The sequence below is a fragment of the Arachis hypogaea genome, chromosome 10 (assembly GCF_003086295.3).
Source record: "Arachis hypogaea cultivar Tifrunner chromosome 10, arahy.Tifrunner.gnm2.J5K5, whole genome shotgun sequence".
Classification (NCBI taxonomy): Eukaryota; Viridiplantae; Streptophyta; class Magnoliopsida; order Fabales; family Fabaceae; genus Arachis; species Arachis hypogaea.
The window spans coordinates 30,478,172-30,496,844 of record NC_092045.1 but is presented as its reverse complement, the minus strand read 5'-3'; the positions used below and the strand labels follow the sequence as shown (position 1 = coordinate 30,496,844).

General features: G+C 32.9%; 1 long non-coding RNA gene across 9 annotated transcripts; it reads left to right on the top strand.

Annotated features, from left to right (window-relative positions):
- The first annotated feature begins 4,887 nt into the window (after positions 1–4,887).
- On the top strand, positions 4,888–11,621 carry LOC112715494 (uncharacterized). Of its 9 annotated transcripts, none has more exons than XR_003159721.3 (7): positions 4,888–5,275; positions 6,550–6,789; positions 7,249–7,454; positions 8,067–8,142; positions 9,846–10,006; positions 10,803–10,895; positions 11,287–11,621. It is a non-coding gene; the product is annotated as an uncharacterized lncRNA (long non-coding RNA). The 9 variants fall into 9 exon arrangements; XR_011866547.1 differs by having other exon boundaries at positions 9,839–10,006; XR_011866549.1 differs by having other exon boundaries at positions 9,839–10,006; positions 10,127–10,895.
- The last annotated feature ends 7,052 nt before the right edge of the window (positions 11,622–18,673 follow it).

Below are 18,673 nucleotides of genomic sequence, written 5' to 3'. Positions count from 1 at the left end.
GAGAGGGGAAACGTGACAGAGAAGGAATGTCTCCCCTGTTCCCGTAGCCGTTCGCGTCACTGTCGTCGGAGCTCGTCAGAAGCCGCCGCCGTGTCCATTTAGGTCTGACCAGAAGAGAGGAAGTGATGGTGGTGGATGTTGGCGCTGCTGCATGTGAGAAGGAGGTGCTTGGACACATCAACATCATTGCCTGGGCCCAGTTCTGTCATCGGGAACAACATTGTAGTCGCCAGAAGCATTACTGGAGGTGTTGTTGTCATATATCCTTAATTTTTTTTTGGTACAGTGAATAGCTCTTGTCTTGAAATTCATATTGTTATTGTTCTGTTATAAATTATTGAAGATTATGCGACGTTAATGTCTCAGAATTTGTGAAAGGAATTAACTATTTTGGTTTGATTAATTATAAAAAATTATATTTTTGGGGCGCTTTACCGGAATTTCAAATAATAAAAATGATTATTTAGGATAAATGATGTTTGTTTCAATTAAGATTATGGTTGGAAAATAAAATAAATTTTTGAGTCCTTGAGAAAAACTTTTGAGTTTGAAAATGCAGTTGAAGTTAGTTTTGATAAATTAAGGTTTAAAGGTTAAGGATTAAGGAATTAAGGATTGAGGTTTGAGGTTTGAGGTTTGAGGAATAAAGATTGAGGAAAAGACTGAAAAAGATTGAATGATTTAAATTAATAAAGAATTTGATTTTGAGCACAATCTCTTGAGAAAGGCAAAACATAATGCTCACTTGAGATATTATGTATGAGGCTCAGTGGGATCACTTACTTGAGACTCGAATGATAAGGCTCAGTGGGAACGCCGATACGTAATGTCCACTTGAAATCGGAAGGAAGGTTTCCCATGAGGACGACGATATGCAACGCTCATGGAATTGAAAGGACGTTGGTTGAGGTAGGGATGACAATACGTAATACCTATCTCAGGATCACTATCGGGTATCGGGTAACGAACCGACACGTGAGTTCGCGGCCTGAATAGAAATAGACATTCATCATATGCATTTGTATAAATTGCTTGGGTGTGCTTTCTGTTGCAGTGTTATGTTATCTGTAAAATTTTTCGCTATTTGACTTGCGTAATTTGCTTGTATCTTTGTATTGTGTATCTTACTTGAACTTGTTGATTTATAAAAGTGACTGTCAACTGAGTGATTGAGAATTAATTAATGTAACTGAAAATTAATTAAATAATGTAATTTGAAGAAAAATAACTAAATTGTTTAAAGTAGGACTCGAAGAATTTTAAGGGATTCATTAGGATACTCATTCTTGAGTTATAGGTTGATTATTTGTATTTTATTCTTTAGTTTTACGACATTCTCATCCTCTACTAAGAATGAGTTGGTCAGTTCTTACCCCAAAATTTTTTACTCTTTTAATAACAGATTTTTAAAGACTCAGTATGAATTTGCGGACGAATAGTGGAGTTTGTATGAGTTAAGTGCTTCATAGAGTCCCCTCGTGCTTGTCGCTTAAGATTTTATTTTATTCAAAAGGATATGTGTTGTATTTGAACTTTATTTGAAATTACTTGAATAACATTTATTATTATTAATAATTATGTGACTATTATTATCTGAAGATCTTTGATGAATGGTTTTATTTGAATAAAATTTTCTAACATTTTCACAAAACTAGAACACGATATTGATATAAAGGCTCAGTAATTAAGTAGTTAATATTAGAAAAAGCCGTAATATTTTTGTCAGTAAAAATACCGTAACTTAAACAAAGGATTTTGCTAAATGGAACATTACACAAAATATATAAAGAAAAATATGCAAATTTTTTATTGTTTTAAATTTTACACAACTTGATAAATATTCAACTTTTATTTAAATTATATATATATATATATATATATATATAAAGAGGAATTGACTTGTGTTGTTTTTTTTGTACTGTTCATTAAGTACTATATATATAAAGAGGAATTGACTTGTGTTGTTTTTTTTTTGTACTGTTCATTAAGACTGTACTTAAATTTTAGAATAGGATAAAATAAGACATTAAAAATAAAATACAAAAGATAAAAATATAAAAAATGAATGTTTTTATATTTTGTTTCGTGATAAACTAAAAAAATTATGAAAGTTTAATTTATTCTTATTTATTTATTCAAAAAATTTAAAAAAAAATATAATTATAAAAAATTAACAAAAATAATAAAAAAAATAAAAAATAAGTTGTATTTTTTGGTTAGTGTGTTTGTATCTTTTTTATTAAGGATACAAAATACACTAATTCAATATCTCTGGACACAATATTTTTGTTTATATCTCATCTGTCAAACAGAATTTTATGTCTCTACCGGTGTCTATAACCAAATGCAGTCCAATTGCCTTTTTTTCCTTACTTCTTTTCATATCTATGAAGTACATACACTTCCTTGAATTGTTGTGTCAGCAGTTTAGACACATTTTGGACATGACACTTATCGACACTCGTCCGACACGCGTGTCTTATGTGTCAAACCGTGTTTTAATAAAAATTAAAATATTTTTCTTCGAACATATATATTTGGACACACCTAAATACCATCACGTGTCAACGTGTCCATCCTTATTCTTAACAAGTATTTTTAAAATGAGTTTATAAATAGTATATATCTATTAATTATTAAAACAAAAAAAATTAAATACTTTATATAATTAAAAAAGGTTAAATTACACAGTTGGTCCCTACACTTTCAGTAAAATTATAAATTTATCCCTACACTTTAAAAGTTTGTAATTGGATCCCTAAAGAGAATTAAAATTTACAATTTAGTCTCTGTCGGTCAAAAAATATTAATTTAACAGAATATTTTCAGAATATGCTGAGAATATTCTGTTAAAATAGAAAATATACTGAGAATATTTTGTTAAACCAAATACTTTTTGAACGATGGAGACTAAATTACAAATTTTAATTATCTTTACGGACCTAATTACAAACTTTTAAAGCGTAATGATCAATTTACAATTTCACTGAAAGTGTAGAGACGAACTATGTAATTTAACTTTAAAAAAATAACATTAAAAATAATTAAAAATTTATTTATGTTGTAATATCAATAAAATATTAAAATATTATTAAAATTTATCTAAAAAATACTTTATATTTTATATATATACTATGTCTTTATATCTTATAAGAATTTTAAATTTATATATCTAATATCATATCGTATTTTATATTTATACGAGTGTTTGTACATCATAGCTTTGTATATTGTCCAAAATCCAACACCAATACCAACATTAACAATGGATCTCAAATAGCAATTGGCTTTCAGATTGAACCGAGAAAACAGACAAGTGACACAATAATTAAATCCAATTATTAGAGTTAGTATTTGAATAAAGTATGTAAAAACTAGTTATTTTCTTAATTTAGTGTTGACATTGTTGTTATTCTGGATACCGACGGTGTCGCGTCATTCAAGGCAGGAGATTATTTTTTCAACTATATTAGTTTTATATTAAAATTAATTATTAATATTAAATATATTAAAATATAAAATACATATTAAAAATAAATTAAATTATATATATATTTATATATAAATATATAATAACTAATTTTGACCATTAATATATAATTAATAAACTATAATTTAAATGATATAATTTTTTTATATTTATTTAAGAAATTTAAATTTTTTATTTTCAATAAAAAAATTAATTAGTATGTAAATAATATTTTTATTATTTTTTATTCTGATTTTATGATTCCTAGTTCTCAACTTCGCCTATTTTAGGTTTTTTTCACTTGTTGAGCATTTTTCCATTAATTAATTATCTTAATTCGTTTCAAAAAAACTAAATTTTGGATTGTAATGGGAGGTAATCACAGGGACCTATTTTGTCCTATGCAGCGTGCTCTTCATTGCTGTGATCAACTTGTGAAATATTTATTTATTTAATTACTATATATTAGTTTCTCAATGAATTTGAAGGCAAATCACAAAAACAAACTAAAAGTAGGCATAAATTATACCATTTTATTAAAATAAAAAACGTTATTTGGATTTCTCAAAATTATCGTCTTATATATTTCGAATGAGTTAAATTCGAATTAGAAAAACTAATAATAATTTAAATTAGACTAATTCGATTTAATTGGGTTACTAATAATTCGAATTAAGTCTATTCGAATTATACATGTCGTAATTGTAATTCGAATCAGAGTGATTTGAATACGAATATAATTTATGGTAATTCGATTGAGAGAGATTCGAATTATGGAAACATGTAGCGAAAGTAGTTCGAATCGGATAGATTCGAATTATACATGAGTATGTTCGAAGTTGGCTGCTTCGAATTATCAAGCCCCCACGTATATAAATAATTATAAAATTTAAAATTTAAAATTTAATTTTTAATATTTGAAATTAGTAAAATATTAAAAAAAATACTATATAATATAAAAAAATATACTACAAAAAGTATAAAAAAGATTATAAATATCAATTGAACGTAAATTCCATAGTATAAATCTAATCCATGCAATTATTTTAATACACCAATAATTATATCTATATGGAGTCAATGCTAAATCAAATTCAATTAGTTTGATAATAAGAGTTTATGAAAAAAGTTGTATTTTATAAAGTTTAAAATTTTTTATTATGTGATAGGTTAGTAACGAGTACATTACAAATTTTATAGTACTCATCATAATAATGTTTAATTTAATAATTGTTATTAAAATTTTACTTGTACTCGTTACAACATCATTTATTCACTACACCTAATTAGATGAATAACTACACTTATTTTACAACCCTTATTTAAACAGTCGTTATTAAATAAAATGGTGACACTTATTTATATAATTTTTATAATGTCACTAAAAATTTAAGTGTCCGAGTAATAAGAAACATAGCAATCTATTCTTTTCCCTCTTTTTCTTTTCTTATTTTCTATTTCTGATATCCATTTCTATTTTTCAAAATCCTAACTGATTCAATTGGCAACTGGCGTTGAGATTAGAAGAGAATAAATGAGAATGTCACTTCTATCTCCGGCGTCAGTCCGCTCTCTTTGCTGCTGTTATTTGTTCTCTCTCCACCGTTGCTGCCACCTCTGAGCTCGTCTCCGATCTGCTCTCTTTTTCTCTTCTGTGCCTCTCTCCGCCATTGCTCTGTTTTTGCTTCAAATTTGCTCTCGCCGTTGCTGCTCTCCTCTCTGCTCCGATCCCCCAGTCTCCGTCACTGCCTCTGAACTCTCTCGCCTTCGATCAGTTCTCTCCACTGATCGATTTGCTTTCGTCTGGTTTCTGTGCCTCTCTCAAGATCTTATTTTTTGATTAATCGATTATTGATGACTTGATGTCTTAATATATATGGATTCAACTTTTTAAATTTCTTTATTCATTGATCTATTTTATTATATTAGCCTTGATATTGCCTCTTTATGAGATGTAAATTCAATGTGTGATTAAATTCAGCAGGAACTCTTTAATCTCTAGGCTCTTTTGGTAACCATTTCTTCTCTTTCAACCACAATATTCAACATGTTCGATAAAATGCTTCAACCAAATCTGTTTAATTTTTTTCTTTACATTCTCTTATTTCTATTGCTATTGCCATATAAGTTTGACATTAAAAATTTTCTTATGTTTAGGTTTATTATAGTCTCCGTTTTGATGTTTTACTTTTGTTCATATTATATTGTGAATTAGCTCTTCAATTGAGTATTTAATAATGTTTTTAGTTGGCTCTGAGTTTATATTGCTAATTGTGTCTCTTCCTCTTTTTCATTTCTAATAATTGATAGTGATTAGCCCTATTTGCATTTCTAAACGCATGATGCAAGACCATCCTCCAAATTAATGTTATGGCATGATTTGACTATGTGCTGCCTGTTGGAAAATTACTTTTGATTCAGTATAAACAATTGTAAGGGCATTGAACTTACTACTTTGGTTTCGTTTGATTTGTCGCCAGATAGAGATGCTTTAAACAAAATCCAGACTTGTCATATATGTTTTTGTTGCTAATTAATTTGTTTCTAGGCCATCAATACTGTCCTAATTTCTTGTTATGCCCCAAAATTGGGAAAGAATTCGAAATTTTAAATCAAGCATTGAGCTTCATTATCATTTTTTGATCTTCCTTCATTGACTTAATAGCAACTTTGGAATGTGGAAGTTGAGTCAAAAAGAATATATATGTTCTCTCTTTCTCGGTGTGCCCTATCACTTAGCTTTCAAAATATTCTTGACTTTCTTTAAGTTAGCTTTTTGTTTATATGCTTTGAAGATGTTAAGAAAGGACCCCACTTCTTGTGAACTAGTTCCCCCAGCATAATGCAGGGGATCCAAAGTGTTGGACCAATAATCTGCATATGTTGGATGCCTTTGTTTCCTCTTATTAGATTATTTATCTATTATTAGTATTTTCATACATGAAAAATAACCGAATTAAGAAAATAACCTTTATTTATCTCTTGTGCTTTTATCTGACTTTCGTAGATGTTAGCTGCTTTAACTCGATGATATGGTTCAGGTTGTAAAAAATTGTATTTTCTTTTTATTTTTCTACCAGGTTGGTGTCCAAGTAGCTAATCCAGTAGTGTAGGTTCTCAATGGGCAAGAGGTTGAAGTTTGGCCCCGCATCACTTGGAAGCCAAAATGGGGTCTGACCTACTCTCGGATCAAGAGCAAAATTAGGGGAAAAAGCTCTATTTTCCAGAGGTCTACTCTGGCGATTAAGGGTCAAAATATTTTTATTGAAAATTTGTCCTTAGATAGGACTCTTATCATTGATGCTGTTAATAATGCGGAGGTATAATGATAGTTTTCTGGTATTTTATCTGCTTGTGTGACTTGCATATTGTGTCTTAACTGCTTAGAAGGAATAGTTACTAGATGTAGCGCAAATAAAACAATTAGAGTTTGGTGAGAGAAGATAATAATTTAAATTTTTAACACCATAACAGATATAGACTAAAATAAAATCAAGTCAATCCTACAATCTACTAGACTCCAACTTATCCAAATAACTAGTAAAGATATCCCAGTTTTAAAAAATAAAAGTTTTAAATTTTTCTATGAATCCAAAATACTTTATATTTTCATTTTCCTTATAATTTCATTGTTTCTATTTCATTTTATTTTTACATACCCCCAAATTAATCAAATCTTGAAATTTGTCTTGTTCAGTATTAATACACATGCATGGAAGACCTTATTTTTTATTTAACGTTTAGATTAATGCGAGTTTTTTTCTCTTCTTTTTTAATAGGTTAATGCAAGTGGTTCAGTTCAAAACAAAGGCTGGACCCTTGAAATTGTCGACCATAAGGATTCAAAGGAGCCTGAGGCATTGAGAATCAGGAGTTTTAAATTTAACAAAGTTGATCAGCTAGAAGTAAAATACATCGAGCCTGGCAAGTTTATCCTCAAGCCTTGAACCTGCATCTGCTCTTAAAAAAAATTAGCCTCTCATCTGTAAGTGTTGTTATGAACTGGGTTTGGGAGTGTCTTTCTGGTAATAACGTGCGCTCAACAGTTAAGTTAAGAGTTTTGCAGGTCTGCTTATTGCACTTTTTTTTAGTTTAATATTTTTTGGATGACTGGTTGTAAGTCTTTAGTATTTTTTGAACCTCGGACTTGATTTCAAGTGGCAGAAGCACATTTCAATTTTATATTTGTTTTATATAATAGGAGAAATGCTATTTATTTTTTAAATTTTCAATTTTTAGTCAATTTTTTTATTTAAATAATATTATTTAATTAATTTGAATATATATTTTTATAAGTTACTTATTTTTTATGAAAAGTTACTTATTTTTTAATTTTTTTAAAGACTAAATGATGGATAATTTTTAAAAAATATCTTATTGTACTATTTTAATAATGCATATCTAATATGATTGACGTAGATATGTGGTTTTGCCTCATGCACATCATGGTTTGACTTGTATTTGCTTGCTTTCGTTGATAATAATCTCTGGCCCACACGGTGGAATTTTGAGGTCAAGTGAAAATGAAAGTTTATATTTATTAAGTCCTTGAAGTCAACCTGGAATTTTCTCATTAGAATTTTCTATATGAATGCAGAGAGAAGGTTCATATAAGTATTGTTGGAAGTAAGAGAGTTAGAAGGTGGAGCTTCCTTGCGGCATCGTCACATTCAGTTAGTTTTTTTCTTAGTTTATATTTATTTTTACTACTGCACAAACTATATTTTTATTGCATGATACTTTTCATAGTTTAGTATTTATTGCATTATAGATAAAATTAAGGATATACTCTTGTTTGAAATTTGAAGGAATATTCTTATATTGGTTCAATGGATAAGTCATGGATCACAAAGCCACGAAACTCAATAGAGTATGAACGAGGGGTTAGGAGGTTTATTGGTTTTGCCTTTGAAAATAATTTAGCTGACGCAACTATATGCCCTTGTTTGAAGTGCATTTTTAGAAAAATAGTGACAAAGGGTGAGATGTATGATAACTTGATATGTACCCAATTCTCGAAAGAATATACACTTTGGTTTTATCACGAAGAGACTAAGGTAGGGGATCCCAGTAGTAACCTCTCAAATAGTGATGCTTCAAATGCTTTTGATGATTTGTTTAATCAAGATTCTATTCATGACATGCTTGGAGATGCTTTTGGGGACTGATATGCACTGGGCAAATGAAGTCTCGTTAGAGTCAGATGAAGACATTGATGGAGTTGAAAGAGTGATGCCAGATGTATCTGATGTAGCGGAGTTTGAAGAATTAGCAAGTCATGCAGAACTACCTTTGTATGAAGGGTGTATAAGATATTCAAGATTGTCCTTTTTAGTGAAGATGTATCATATTATATGTGGGATGACTGACAAGGCAATATCGATGATATTTGAACTCTTACATGATGCATTTGAACATGTAAAGATTTCGAATTCATTTTATGAAGCAAAGAAAACTATCTTGAAGCTTTGTATGAATTATGAGAAGATACATGCATGCCCGAACAATTGCATGCTGTATTGGGGTGAAGACAAGTAGAAAGAAATGTGTAAAGTTTGCAAGAGGTCTAGATGGAAACTAGATACAAAGGGTGGTGAGATTCAAGAATCAAATGATGGGAATATTAGGAAGAAGGTGCCTGCTAAAATTCTTCGTTACTTTCCACTAAAACCTCGTTTGCAAAGGTTATTTTTGTCTTCAAAGACAGCCGAGGCCATGAGATGGCATGATGTTGCTCCTAAGGAAGATGGTGTAATGACGCATCCTAGAGATTCAGAAGCTTGGAAGATGTTTGATTTAAAAAACACTTCATTCGTAGAGGATCCACGAAATATACGTTTGGCATTAGCTACTAATGGTATTAATCCCTATCGTAGTATGAATGCAAATTCTAGTACCTGGCCAGTTATTCTCATTCCTTACAACACTCCTCCTTGGATTTGTATGAAGCGGACGTCTTTTATTCTTTCAATGATAATTCCTGAAAAAAAGATGCCATGAAACAATATAGATGTTTACTTACAACTGTTGATCAAAGAGCTAAAAGAGTTATGGAATGAGGATATGCTTGTGTAAAAGACATTGAAGTTTTTCAGAAGTTACTAAATACATTTTCAGAGCATTCAAATATTTTTCCTTGTTTGGCAATTATGAGGACTATTGGGAGAATTCCTTAGGAGGATCTAGAATTATTCTTGTATTTTAGATGACATTGCTTCATTTGAATGCCTAGATTCCTCCTTTGTTTGGATTAAATTGCCTTTATCTTGTAAGGAAGACAAAGAGCTTTCAAAGTGCTCCTTGTTCTTCTCTGTTTAGTTTATAATATAGTGGGCAACTGGGCCTATATTTTTACAAAATTTATTCTAGATTACAGGTGATTCCGAGAAGTTGATAAAGGTGTTATTTGAGCTTACAAGACACCATGCCCCCTCAACCATATTTCTTGATGAAATTGATGCAATCATTAGTTAACGCGGTGAAGCACGCAGTGAACATGAAGCAAGTAGACGACTAAAAACTGAACTACTCATACAGGTGATGCTTTCTTCTTAAACTAAATATATTTCATAATCACCAGCTTAATGATAGTAACATGATTTGTATTGAAAACACTTTATATGTTAGCTGACCTTGGATAAAAATCAACTATGATAGAATTCGAAGTTATCGCATATATTGGACTTGTTTCTTGCCTCCTATATCTGGTCAGCGATTACTTGTAGATGATGAAGGACTTGAATGGGATGAAGCATGGGATGTGACATAAAAGTCAGCAAATTATAAAATTTCTTGCATGGAATGATGTGTAACTTTTTCTTTCAGCCATGATCCGTTAATGCCTGTAGTGTAACAGTTATATTTCAATGTGGAAATCATAAAATGCTTTCAGCTCGCTGCAATGATAACTTTCACACGGTTTGACCTTGAGAGTGAGCTTTCCAACATGCGCATATTGGATAATAATCCCCAGAAGCCAGTAGTTCGGATGGCTAATTTGTGTGTGGTTTCTTCTCATGCAATAAGTGGTTTACTCATTTGAAGAAAAGGCCTCATAATTTTTAATAAATCCTTGTCTTCAGTCTTTTCATTGATACCCTATCCTTTCATTTATATTCTACAGGACTCTCCAGTTTTTATTTTCTGTGACATTTTTTTTCATACTTGTGCATTTTATTTTATTTGAAATCTGTTTGCTACTTGGTGCCCGAATGTTGTTAGGTGAATGGTGTTGCCCAGTTGACTCCTTTAGACTACTATTTATTAACAATGATTTATGAATAGAGTTGGCCAGAGAAAGAACTTGGCCATAATGTTTTCCTTCTAGTTGTAGATACTCAAGCAGGAAGTCTGGTTGGGAAGCAGGATTCCACCATAAAATCCATTCAAGATGGCTATGGTTGTATTATACGTGTTCTTGGATCAGGTTTGTTCCCAGCTATTTTTTATTATATTAGGATACCTTGCTAAGTTTGTTTCCATCTATTTTCTATTATATTAGGATACCTTGCTTATATTTGGAAACCAGTACACTTAACTTTTTCAGAATTATTTATCAAGTGGTCTTTTAGTTGATCTTATATATTCTCCCAATTTATATTCAGTCCCCCCTTTTTTTCCCTTTTCCCTTCTGCATTAGTGATCAGACTGCTGTAATATAATTGTTTAGAGAGTTCATTAATTTCTTGTTAAAAATGGCAATTATATGTTTCCTTCACTTGATGAAAAAATATGCAAGAAATATTTATGATATTTAATCTTAAAAGATTTTGGTTACTGAGTTTTAATTTTCTTGAATAATGTACTATTTAAAACAGAAAACCTGCTTGTGTATGCTTTGAGAGATGATAGTGTTGTTGAAGTACGAGGTGATCCTGCTGGAGTTCATAAGGCCGTTGAACTTACTGCAGTTCATTTGCGTAAGTTATTGCGTAAGCTAGTGGAGCAAGTGTTACGGTTCAGGAGACAAGGAGCGTGCTAGGGAAGATGACTGTTGAAATAAGTGGGACTATATCAGATATACAGGCAGCCCAACATTGTTGTTATTTTTGTAAAACTTATGGGATTGAATTTAGATTTGTTGAAATACAATGTCATTTTTGGAGAATTCAACTTTTGATAATAAAAATCTTTTATGTTGGAGAGATTATAACAGTTTAAAACAGTCACTAAATACAGGAAAAATTTGTCACGGGAATAAGTAACTTAGTAATGGTTTTAAATCCAAAAATTGTCACTAAAAATATTGTGACGGTTTAAATAGTCACTAAATATGCCTAAAAACTGTTGTAAAATCAAGTAACTTAGTGACGGTTCAAATCGTCACTAAATATTGTGACGGTTTAAAATAGTCATGAAATATAAGGAAAACCTGTCACAAGACTTAGTAATTTAACGACAGTTTTAAAATGTCGCGAAATACAGTATAAAAAATACCTTTACAAGTGTTACAAATTAGTGACGATTTTATATTTTAAAAACTGTCACAAACAATTTAGCGACACTCCTTACCAACGGTGGTCCAAAACTATCACTGTGTCAACTGGCGACCCTCAAATTTGTGACGCTTTTTTAACCGTCAAAAAACCATTTAGTGACAGTTAAAATCGTCACCTAGCATTAAAAAAACCATCGCCAAAATGCTATTTTGTTGTAGTGATTGAATTCTTAATGCTTGATGATTTGCATGCTTTAGTAGTTCTAAAGTTTGAGAATAGAATCTTTAACGGATTAGTTAGCTTCTGATTATTGTGCGATTTATCACCGTGAATGTTAGCACTTTTTTAGGGGAGGTTATGTTAAAATATTTTTCAAATAATATAAATGTAGGAGGATTTGTGTTAATTGGTATGATCTTTGTAGACATGACGACAGGTAGAGGTGTCATGAATTGGTTTTGTGGTCATAGTAGAGGGAGGGGAGGGTTTTTGTTGGTACCCCTGAGACTTTTCAGTCACCTCCTCTGTTACAACTACTCTGTGACATCACAAGCAATGGGTATACAGGACCAGCCATTCATCAGAGTCCCTAACCCCAACTACGTGGCTCCCTTTTCTGTGCCATCCCCACAACCAGGAAGTCATTCGACTACTTCACCAGGGTGGACTCCTCCACTACCTTCATCTGCTCAGCAGCTCACTATTTTGACGATGCCGACTCCAGCGACAGACACCATGGTGCCAAAATCCTCTCACGGATCCCAGCCAGATGCTCCTCCACCACCTCTCATCATACGGATGACGATTTAGCCTGATGGTTTGATAGCATAAGTACTATTTTAAGTATTTTATATGCAAACTATTTTGAGGAGATTATTCAACATATATGATTGCTAATCTTAAGTTTTCATTTTAGTTAGTTTAATTTAGTAACACTCAATTTTCTAATTTTAGTGGATTTAGGTTATTAAGATAGGTTTGATTTAGGTTAGTAGGTTTGAACTGTTAAAAGTGTTTGAGAATTCTTGATTGTTGATGAATGTTGATACTTAAGTCATATAATTCGTATTGGTTTATTTGCGATTTTTTTATGTGAATTGTTGATGGATAGAGTTTGTAACACCCTAATTAGCCTAAGCCTTACCTCGCATCGTAAAGCAAAGGTTAATCAAAGGTTACGATAGTTCTAAGCTTTTACATATATTATATAGAAGGAATTATTAATATCTACAAGCCCGATGAAGAATATAACTCAAAAATAGGATTTCAAAAATGCAAAACGTACTAACGAAGCTACTGACTTAACGCATAAGAACAAATATAGAATAACAAAACATCATAGTATAATAGTATAATATCATAAGACGCTAGCCACGACTTGCGGAGTTTAAGCCGGCTAGCCATGTACAGACCATATATGAAATCAGACAGTAAAAACAACTTATACAAGTTTTGTTCTCTCAAACACAAGCCTCTAGACGAAACAAAATACAAAAGTGAGAGACATATTCAAAACACATCAAAGACTCAAAAGAAGTATCCGGATCCTCCGCTTTTATCACCAACCAGACAACTCACCGAGGTGGGTTGCGACCTGAATCTGAAAAACACAAAAGAAATATGGCATGAGAACCGGAGGTTCTTAGTATGGTAACAGTGGCCAGTGATGTAGGATATAATACCCCGGGACACCAAAGGCAATCCTAGACTCTATATCCATCACAAGATTCAAGCTTAAAGCATTCTAAAACAATTAAGCATAATATGAAAAACCTCAACCAAACTTAAGCCGTAGCACCATATAAGAGTATTCTATCTTAGGGGATTTTTATTCTAATCAAACACCACTGTCCCATAGCCTTCACCAACCAATCTGCCATGCGATCCCATTGCCATCACCTTCCGAACCTCCTCAACCCCGGTAAAAGCACAAGTATATACAATACAAGTAAAACACAAGTAGAGGCATACAACAATTAATACAAGTAGCGATTAGACATGTTAAACAGATAGGAAAAACAATATCAAGTCGGGAAAGCATACAAACAGGTAGAAGATGCACATGATGAATGCCTGTCCTACTAACTGTGATATCACATTGTCGGTTCAACTGCCAACCCGACAAATCTCCATGGAGATGTTGCCTTTCAGATTCATGGTGCGGGAAACCCCCGAGATATAGTGCTCGGATCACTGTCCAGGATTTTGCGCCTGCACGCTTTGATGATCCGAAGGGATGCGAGCGAGATCTATTGCCTCCGACTTCACATCTAAGCGCAAGCGGGACGAACCACCGCCCTTACGCCACCGCCGCTACCTCGACAGGCGGGATCCAACCTCGGCCCCTGCCGGACACATAGTGTCTCATAATCTCAATGAAAAAGTGGTACAGTGGTTTTCAAAACATTTTTAGTACAAGATGGATCCATCACTTCATTCAGAGACCTAGACTCTTTTCAACCCCTGTTCATTCATATTTCAGTTCCTTGATTTCGCATCTCATTCATCAACCATTCATCAAACATCCTCAAACCTTCCCCAGTACAACAGAAACCTAGTACTCCATTTGCTAACTTTTTCCCAAATAATAGTATCTAAACCCCTTGAACTATTTCCCATGTTTGAGCACCCAAGAATAAGCCCAAAAGTCTCAAAAAGATGTTATAGAAGCTTACAACCTTATCGGGAAGGTGAAATAGTTGAAAACAAAGCAAAATTTGAGAAACAGGGCGTGTGCGTGCGTAGGCCCAGGAAAATTTTTAAAAGTGTGCGTACGCACAGGGGTGTGCGTACGCATAGGTGTCAAAACATAAAACGGTCTGTTCACTCACACAACCTGTGCCAGCACCCCCAACAAACTGGCCTCCCCATCGTGTGCGTGCGCATAGTACGAACGCACAGATTGCAATTTTTCCATTGGCGTGAACGCACACAGGCTGTGCCAGCACTGCAAGCAGACTACCGGCCTCTGCGTGTGTGGACACACAGATCTGTGTGTGTGCAGACGCATAGGTCTGTGCGTGTGCACAGGTCACCATTTATGCAGAGTGTGTGTGCGCACCTACCAGAAAACATAAAATTCTGTAACTCTGCAGAATTTTCAGATTTTCAACACCAATTTTTGAATGATCATAACTTCCTCTACAAAATTCTAAATTTCACAAACTTTATACCGATTTAAAGGGTTTTCAAAGATCTTTAATTCTAAAGAAATTTCAACCAATTTTGAAAATCGAGGCAAAAGGTATGATCAGACAAAGTTCACCAAAATTCAACTTTTACCCATAATCATAATTTCCACAATTTCTTTATAAAACATAACCAAAACCAAACCAAACCATTCCAAACTCCACTTTTCATCAAAATCAACCCCTTATATCATATTACACCAAAATTACCACATTCTTCCTTCATCTTTCCTCGCCAATCACATCAACATCAATATATCTCATATATCAAACTTCATTAACAATTTTCTAACTACATTTCCAATCAATCAACACCAATATCACATTTATCAACATAATTCACTCCTCGTTGTCACAAATCAATCATCCTCATCATATCACTTTTGATCATCAATATCAGACTTAAAAATCATCATGTTATCAAGCATCATCATACAATTACATCCAACAACTCATCAACCTTTCAAATCCAATCCTATCTTATGGGTCACTAGCCTAAGTGTCCATGAATATTATATACTACATAGAGAAAACTGAAACCATATCTTAGCCAATTCTTAATATGAACCAAATGAGCTTTCAACCAAAATCCAACCACCAATGTAGCTCCAACAAGCACCAACAAGCTCCAAACTCACAATAATCAAGCTATATTCATATAAATCACCACAAAATCAACCTAGGGCTCAACATAAATCAAAATTTTACAAGATTTCAAAGCCTCTTACCTTTTGCACAGATTTGGATGTCAAAACCCAAAGCTAAGCAAGGATTAAAGTGAACCTAAACACCAAGAATCACAAAAACTCACTTAATCCCAAGCCCTAGATACCCGAAATTTTGAGGAGAAGAACTGGGAGAATTTCGAGCTTACCTCTAGAGTTTCTTGGATGGGTTTTGTAGAGATCTTCACAAGAAACGCGTAGCCACTGACGGCACGCAAATTGGAGCTCTATAGCTCAAGATATGAGCTTGAGAAGATTGAGGTGAATAAGGTTTTCTTCTTCCTCTCCTCCTTCTCAATTTCTAAATTGTGTGTGTGTTTATCAGGTTAGGGTTCATTAAATGAACCTTTATATATGTTGGACTTGAGCCTAACATGGGTCCGGTTCAATCTATTAGCATTTTTACACACCTCAAGGAGCTGATTATTGGCAACTAACCACCTGAGGAAGACCCAGACACTCCGGACTCCACCAGCACTGGGAGCCATAATGACCCCGACTGTAAAGATGCTGTTCCCAACCCCTCTTTTGTTCCTGACTGATGGCACCGAGGACGGTGCCAAACTTTAAGTGTAAGGAGGTCGGTTAGTACCTGAATCCCGGAGGTAACTTATCTCTCTTAACACCAATTTAAATTTTTCTTTTGTCATATAGGATAGATTGCATAGTAATAATTAGTTGCATGTATGTTCTACTTGGTTGAAAAATAATAAGTTTCTTTTTAGGACCCTATTTTTGAAAAATTTTACTAATTTAAATTGAAAATTTTTGCTAAACTTGTTTGAAGTTGTATTTGAAACATGGTTTTAGAGCTCGAACACACAAAACCAGTGAGATTTGAGCTTAATTGCGTGGTTACATTATTTAACCATAATATTTTATTCTTGTGTGTTTCCTTCTCTATGATTGTAATCTATATTTTGTTCCAGTCTATATGTCCAATGTTTCATGTGTTACATGCTTGCATATGATTGAGGCCATCATTTGTTTTTGCTCACTTATCCCAAATAGTCTACCCTTCCATTTACCTTTGTTAGCCACTTTGAGACTTTTTAATCCCCATTTGTTCTATATTTTACCACATCACTAGCCTTAAGTGGAAAAACAAGTAATCACCCCAATTGAATCTTTGGTTAGCCTAAAATAGAGATTGTGTATCAACTATGTGTGGAGAAACTGTGGGAACATGGGTTAATAAGGGAATGTGTTATGTTTTTACTTTGATAAAATATTGAGAATTTGGGTACATACTCATATGAGACCAGAAAAATTAAAAATCCATGTGCATTGATAAGTTATGTTTATTTTTTCTATTTAAAAAAAATAAATAAAAAAAGAGAAAAAAATCCAAAAAAATATTCAATAAATAAGTAAATAAATAATGGGACAAAATTACCCCAATGCTAAGTTAAGTTAAGAAAAAGATCAATGCATATGTGATAAAAATTAAAAGAAATGTTGATGCATGAGTATGAGATGAAAAAAATGGGAATTTTGGGTAGCTAGGTATAATTTTAAATTTTATAGAGTATGTATATGTTAGGTGAGATCTTAGACTAATCAAGGATTCAATTTATAGCTCACTTAGCCTTATATATACACCCTTACCTTTACCTTAGCCCCATTACAACCTTGAAAAGACCTCATGATATTTGCATGTGTACATTAAATATTGTTGATTGGTTAGGTGAAGAACAAAGTTTAGAAAGCATGACTAGGGGAGACTAGAGTGAATTACCCTATACACTTGAGAGATTAGAGTGATATACACTACCAGTGAGGGTTCAATGCTTGATTCTATGTTCCCTGCTTTCATGAGCTATCTTCTTACAAGTTTAATTGCTTCTTATTGTATGATTTGAATTAGTGGAATTTGATTTATGTTAATCTTGAAGAACTTATTTACTTTTAACCAAGTAGATAGAAACATCTTAGCATATAGTTGCATTCATATACACAGGTTGCATTGCATTGCATGAGTCTTACTTTTCCTCATTCACTCTTTTAGCTTCTCTTGAGCTTAGCATGAGGACATGCTAATGTTTAAGTGTGGGGAGGTTGATAAACCACTATTTCATGGTTTATCTTGTGCTCAATTGAGTGGTTTTTATCAACTCTTTACCAACTTATGCATACTATTTGCATGGTTTTACAATTCCTTCCCAGAATTTGTTCTATGATTGAAAACATGTTTCTTTGGCCCTAAATTTTCTATATTTAATCCCCTCTTATTACCATTCGATGCCGTGATATGTGTGTTGAGTGTATTCAGGCCTTATAGGGCAGGAATGGCTTAGAGGATAGAAAGGAAGCATGCAAAAGTGGAAGGAATACAAGAAGTTGAAGAAATTGCTAAGCTATCCAGCCTGACCTCTTCGCACTCAAACGGTAATAACTTGAGCTACAGAGATCTAAATGAGGCAGTTCCAGTTGCGTTAGAAAGCTAACATCTGGGGCTTCGCAATGATATATAATTTGCCATAGCTGCCATGAAGCTAGGCGACACGCACGCGTGGATTACGCAGACGCATGACCCGGCAAAAAACTCAATCCGTGCGAACGTGTGGACGACCCGTACACGTCACTTTGCCGCATGCTGGACGTATCAGAAATCACTGGAGGCAATTTTTGGGCTGTTTTTGACCAAATTTTTGGCCCAGAAAACATAGATTAGAGGCTATAAAATGGGAGAATGTATCCATTCATGAGGATGCCAATACAACATTCATTCAACAACAATTTTAGGTTTAGATGTAGTTTTTAGAGAGAGAGGCTCTCTCCTCTCTCTTAGATTTTAGGATTTAAGATTTTTTTTAGGATTAGAATTTCTTCTTTTCAATTTTCAGGTTCAAT